The following is a 6,673-nucleotide window of genomic DNA, read 5'->3' as shown; positions in this document are numbered from 1 at the left end:
GGGTTTATGACCTGGTCCTATGATAGTTTTAATACAAACGGTATTTCCTTGATTTTTGCCCCTTTGCCTTGACCACTGGCAGTTTTTCCTAAAAACCTTCTGGCTGAAGACTTGTTCTATATTTTAATTGTCCACCCAGCAGAACACTTGTGACTAAATTTATCTGCCTTTTAAGTTGTTTTTAAATTGCCTTTAGTGTGTGATGTTTCCTTATCTTGGACAAGAGAAAGGAAAAAGGAAGAAGTCTATTTCTGCCATCTCTTTCCTCCTGCAAGAAATCCCCCTCCCCCTTCCCTTCTCCCTGCCTTCCAAAGCTTTTGTTAAATTAAAATTAGCCCTTTGAGATGTTCTTGGGAAAAATCAGGCTCCACACAGTGAGCAAGTCCCTGTGGAGAGGGCTGTTGCAGTAAACACGGGGCAGAATCTCAGTGAGTCACCTGGCTGGCGTTCCCCCACTGCGTGAGGGACAGCAGCGTAGGAAGCCCATAAAGGAACATGCCACCACCACCAGGGAATCCACGTGGGATACTTCAGCAAAATCATTTCCCCTCCTATCCGGGCCTCCTACCAGCTATTCACTGCAAGCGTCGGTCCAGATAGTAATTAGCGGGCACTAGATGCCTGGCTCTGATCTCATTGCCATTGTTTGGCCAAAGGAAGGATTCAAAACAAGGCTTGGGGACAAAAATAAGTTCTGAAATGCTTTTTTAATATTCAGGTTCTCTTGCCCCCATGCTTTTTTCTTTTTTTTTTAATTTCCCTTACAGCTGATTTTTAGTGACACCCACTGGCCAAGGCTCAGTTGTAATAAATCCCTGGTAGCCCTGGTTGGCTTGTAGAGAACCTATTGGCTTGCAGGGCATCAAACAGTCTGATATATCTATCTGCACACCCATGCTGTTCAGGCCAGCCACCCAGAAATGCTTGGGAACACTGTTGTTTTCAAAAATGCCTCTGTCTCAGCCTGTCCCAGTAAAGACATTGCAAGAGGGATGCACACAGTGAGCAAGTCCCTGTGGAGAGGGCTGTTGCAGTAAACACGGGGCAGAATCTCAGTGAGTCACCTGGCTGGCGTTCCCCCACTGCGTGAGGGACAGCAGCGTAGGAAGCCCATAAAGGAACATGCCACCACCACCAGGGAATCCACGTGGGATACTTCAGCAAAATCATTTCCCCTCCTATCCGGGCCTCCTACCAGCTATTCACTGCAAGCGTCGGTCCAGATAGTAATTAGCGGGCACTAGATGCCTGGCTCTGATCTCATTGCCATTGTTTGGCCAAAGGAAGGATTCAAAACAAGGCTTGGGGACAAAAATAAGTTCTGAAATGCTTTTTTAATATTCAGGTTCTCTTGCCCCCATGCTTTTTTCTTTTTCTTTTTTTTTTTAATTTCCCTTACAGCTGATTTTTAGTGACACCCACTGGCCAAGGCTCAGTTGTAATAAATCCCTGGTAGCCCTGGTTGGCTTGTAGAGAACCTATTGGCTTGCAGGGCATCAAACAGTCTGATATATCTATCTGCACACCCATGCTGTTCAGGCCAGCCACCCAGAAATGCTTGGGAACACTGTTACTTCCAAAAATGCCTCTGTCTCAGCCTGTCCCAGTAAAGACATTGCAAGAGGGATGCGACAGACAAACCTTCCTTTGTCAGCCTTTTGAGGAAAAAAAGAAAGCATGTAGGATGTTTTATTCCAACCACCTGTCATGTTTTTTCACAGAAGCTGTGTGAAACAGGAAGAATAAAATACAAAACAGAACCATTCTTGGCATCATTATTATCTGTTTTGTTGATGAACAGTGGAACACATGCATGGAGGGTTTGTTTTGCAGGAGGAGGAGGATGACAAATGATAGCAGCCTGTTTCAGGGGCTTTGCTAGGTGGAAGGTTTATAAGAGCTTCTGACATCTCTTTGAGCACAGAGGGAAAAGACTATGCACCCATGAAGAGGGAGGACAAATATATTTAAGTCAGGGGTGATGTGGGCAGGTTGGATGATAGACTTCTTTCCCATTCTCTTTCTTTTCCCACTTTCCACTATATGTAAATCAAACTTCAGCTTTTAGGAATCTCAAACCTCACCTTTCTAATGCTGCAGTCATGTAGATCTCCAGTGCTTGCTTTGAAATGCTGATTGCTTAAATCTTCTTCCAACAAACAGTTTCTTTATATTAGTAAACCCCTGTTTGCAGCAAGTAAATGGAAATTTAACTCTAAAGTCTTCCTGTGCACTGTAAATGAGACACATCTGGCATCACGGCACGTATTTACACCCTATGCACTCAGTGTAGCTTGTACCTTCAACCAAGCCAGCTCTCATTCTGGAGGTGAAGCAGCCACAGTAGCACAGGTCTCAGCACAGGGTAATTATTCTGCCAAGAGATGTTTCGGTCTTGTACATCAGAGAACAACACTACTGCGCTGGCATTCACTGCTCACAGCAAACGGGATGGGAACAGAACATTGCTTTTATAGCCTGTAATGAATGCGTGGACTGTTGCTGAGCAAGCGCCCATTACTGCGACACTTGAAGTTTACAGCTCATGGTGAAAACAGATACATGTTTTCTGCTCCCCCCTTACCCCACCAAACAGAAAACTTTTCTTCAGGTAGGGCTGGATATTTTCTTGAGTTTTTAGAATTGTGTGTTTTTATGGCCTGGACATAGTTATCATGAAGTAAAAGAAACACAAAATCAATGGCCTGATATTTCATCCAGAATAGGGCAATGGCACAGAACCAGCACAATTCATATTACATTTTCATCTTATGTTTTCATAGACATCTTTTACATTTACATCTTTAAAGTATCCATAAGTTCATTTTCAAAAAAATACACCAAAACAAAAAAAAGGCAGATGTCACCTCTCAGAACTATAATGATAAACAGTCTTTTCAAATCAAAGATTTCATCAAAATGAATAAATAACGGCACTCAGAAGTGGAGCATATGTACACCACCAGGATAGTATCTTCTGATTTTTTAAAATTCCTTCATTTCAAAAGAATTTTTGATTAAAAACTAAATTTCACAACTTTAACATTTCAGAACATCAATCAAATAATAAGAAGAGAAATGAACAGAAAACCATGCCTGAAATGAAAGAATAACGAGGAAATAAAGGACAGTGAATCATCGCTGTGAAGGAACCAAACAGGTGAATGAACATAAAGAAGAAAACCAAAACGCTTCAGAGGCTGAGACCTTGCAGTGATGAGGATACACTAATGTATCACTCTTGCTTGGTTTTGAGTGACCTTTATAGACTTCTATATTTTTCTGAATAACAAAGGACTCAAATTCAGGCAGAGTAAAGAAATGCAGAACTCAACTGGCTATTGCTTATTTACACCAGATGTCCATTGTGATGACTAACAATGTGGACTTTTATCCAAAAGAAAAATTTAACTCTACCCTAAAATAATTCTCCTCCTCCTGCCCATATCTGGTGGAAAGAGGACAAATAATAGCTCAGTGTTTCTTTTCCTTCAAAAGATTTTACGTGGAAGAGCAGTTTGCAGCTCTTATTCTGATGATCTTGATATTGTGCTTGGTAAATGTTAAGATTGTTTAGGAATTTTAAAGGGAAGTTTTCTCAGCTTTCTAAAGGTATGGTTTCCTGGGCGATGAAATTTAGTGTCGCTAGCTTTTGCTGCCCAGAACTGTACAGCCCTGTATGAGGCAACAGGGAATTCCTTTCATTTTATATTTGAAAACAAACAAACAAACAAACAAACAAAAAACTTTTCCCTCCTTTCACATTTTGCTTAGGGTACAGTTTCCATAACTTTTTCCTTTCAGGATGCCAAGGCCCCAGGAGATAATACTTTTCCCTTAAAGTCCCTTAAAAGCTGCATTCTGGTCTCTGTAAGAGTCATGGCCCTGTATTGGGTAATTTAATGTGATGAACGTTGTGCTTTTGAGGCTCAAGACAAAACACAGGTTGCTGTTGTTATCTACATAGGAAAGATGAAGTTGTGAGCCATGGCTGGATTCCCAATGGTATCACTAAACGTTGGCAAAAGTCTTTGGAAGCTTTTAAAGTTGCTGTTCGTAGCTGGTCTCTGGCCCTAGCTCGTCGATCACAATGTGAGCACCTTTCTCAGGCCACTCTCTTGCCTTTGGTCACGCCTGGGTCGTGACAGCAATGTAAGCAGTCCCATTGAGCTCTCTGACACCTTTTTGCTCGGTCCTGCCTCACTGGCTTGTATCTCTTGGAAATCTTTCCAGGCTACGGGAGCAGCGAATGTGTGATAGTTCAATGAACTGTAAGCCACCCACTTAGATTACCTTCAGTATGCTCCGAAATGTGTTCAGGACTTGTCTTTAATGACTTAATTTCAGTGTTTTTCTAAGGAGAATAAAGAGTTTAAACAGCTTTTAGAGGATAACACCTTATCCAGCAATGTCCAGCACAGACTTCATTTTGAAGTTAAGTAAACACAGGTGCATGCTGGAAGCTGGTTGCGACGATACATCATCTTGATCTCTTTCCAAAACCACTTAGGCAAGAGGAACTCAATGTTTTAGAGGGACCCAAGATACACCATCCCCATGCATGCCTCTGATGTTATGTATAACGTGCTGTGAGCACACCGTCTTTGTTAAAGTGAACAAGCAGGTGACACCTCCATTCCCTGCCTGTCGTGATTCCTCAGGATGATTTGCTATACATGAAGGAAGGGATGGGGAGAAAAAAAAGAAAAAAGACCAGGGCATTCCTAGGAGCATCTTGAGGACTGCCAGGAAAAATCAGATGGGACATGAAATCAAGTCCTCTAGCTACAAACAATAGTTATTGCTTTCTTTTTTGGAAAATCATTACAGATGTTCAACCAAATTGAAGAAACCTCAGCAATAGCTTGTGGAATGAAATAATGTATTCCATTAGCGAAGCTTGTTTGCTTTTTTTTTTGAGCCCCAGAGAGCATTTTATAATGCTTTAAATTGTTTACCTTGACTTAAGTCAAGATTAATTAAGTTTTCCTTGACTACAACTGAGCATGTCCAGAAACTATGGGATGAGCATGAGATAAAAGTGTACATGGTAGGTAAGTAGGCTAACTTTTCATATAAATCCTGAGGCAGATCCCTCCAGATTGTAATATTGACTTGAAAATTATTAAAGGAAAAGGGAACCTTTTGTTCTCTTGACGCTTTTAAGCTTTTCTTTGCAAACACTTTTCTGAAAAGATGGTATAAACTGATATTGTCACATGAATTCCAGAGAAGGAGTTAGCAAGTTCAATAGCTGCAAGGATGTGTGGATTTTAAAGCTAAAAGAGACTGTTTTAATCATGTGGCCATGTGGCCTGAATGCTTCCTAACACAGGCCAGCATATCTAAGCCAGTAATTCCTGTGGTGAGTTTAACATCTGGTTGAGATAACCCAAGTGTTTCTTAACTGGGTTTCATAAGAGTCCTCTTCATCTCAGCCTTCGTGCCTTATCAGTATATGTTATTATATGAAGTATTCCTGTTTTATCAATAGAATAATGGAAGGAATTTTCAGGGATGTCTCAGAGAGGGAAGCCCCTGAATTTCAGCAGAGAGACTGATCTCAGACTTGAACAACATGAAGAGCTTTAATGTATGTTTATAAAAGGGTGTCTCCACAATCATAGAGATGAGGAGGCGGGTAACGAGGCAGAGCTCCTCTCAAGCCTCTCAAACTTGCCTGGGGTGCTCATTTTCCATCCCTTGGAAAACCTACTGCGTGGTGAGAATATCAGCCCGGTTTGCAAAGCAGGAACAGTTCGTTCCAAGCTGTTCAACACACTGTTCCCTCTGTTTGCTTCATGTTATCAGCACACTGGCTTTGGTTTCAAGACGCCCAAAATTAATCACTTTGCAGGCAAACAGGCTGGCTGTAGAGGTTTGCAGTGTTTTCTTCAGAGGGTGGGTTTACTTTGGAAGCCAAGTAAAGAGTTGCCAAGCAGCTGCCAGAGCTGATGGATAGAAGGCAATTGCAGGAATGTCCAGAAATGTTTCATTGTTCTTTAGCTGTTTAAACAAATGGATACAGGATGAACTCCAGGTTGTGCTGGGTGTGGTCATTGGCCAAAAGGGGGGAGTTTGCAAATGTATGTGCTTTTTTTTAAAGCAATTTTGTAATTATTTCCTGTGTTTCTGCATTACGGATTGTTGGAGAATCCCAAGAATATAACAACTTTCCTTTTTTATTGGTGGTGTTGAAAGAAATGATTCAGATTCAGAAATTAGTTTCAGAAAGGGTTTGTATAAAATTGAGACCTAGTGGGCATAAATTACTTCACTCTGTTATAGTGATTGCTGAAAGTGCTGCTGCTACCACAAAAAAAAAAAAAAAAAAAAGACTATTTCTATCACAAAAGAGTAACTACACATGTAGCGGTGTCTTTTATATTTGAAGATTAAATGGGCCAACGCATAAGGACACACCATGTGAGCACTTCATATAGATACCAGCATTTTCCATTCACAGCCTATGGGTTGAATTGGTTTCATACCAGACTGGTTTCTGGAACAAATGCTCCTTCCAGTAGGTTGATTGAATTGGAGAAGTGCAAGGAAAAGTTGTAAACCTGGAGTTTCTCACATACATAAACTGCATATGAAACACAAGTAGTTTATCCCTCCGTTGTGCCTTGGGAATCAATTATTTCAGGAATAGTCATTTACAGAATGAAGA

This window comes from Pygoscelis adeliae, unplaced genomic scaffold (genome assembly GCF_000699105.1).
Source record: "Pygoscelis adeliae isolate BGI_AS28 unplaced genomic scaffold, ASM69910v1 Scaffold88, whole genome shotgun sequence".
Lineage (NCBI taxonomy): Eukaryota > Metazoa > Chordata > Aves > Sphenisciformes > Spheniscidae > Pygoscelis > Pygoscelis adeliae.
The sequence above is the reverse complement of the archived record's forward strand: the minus strand, read 5'-3'. Positions refer to the sequence as shown.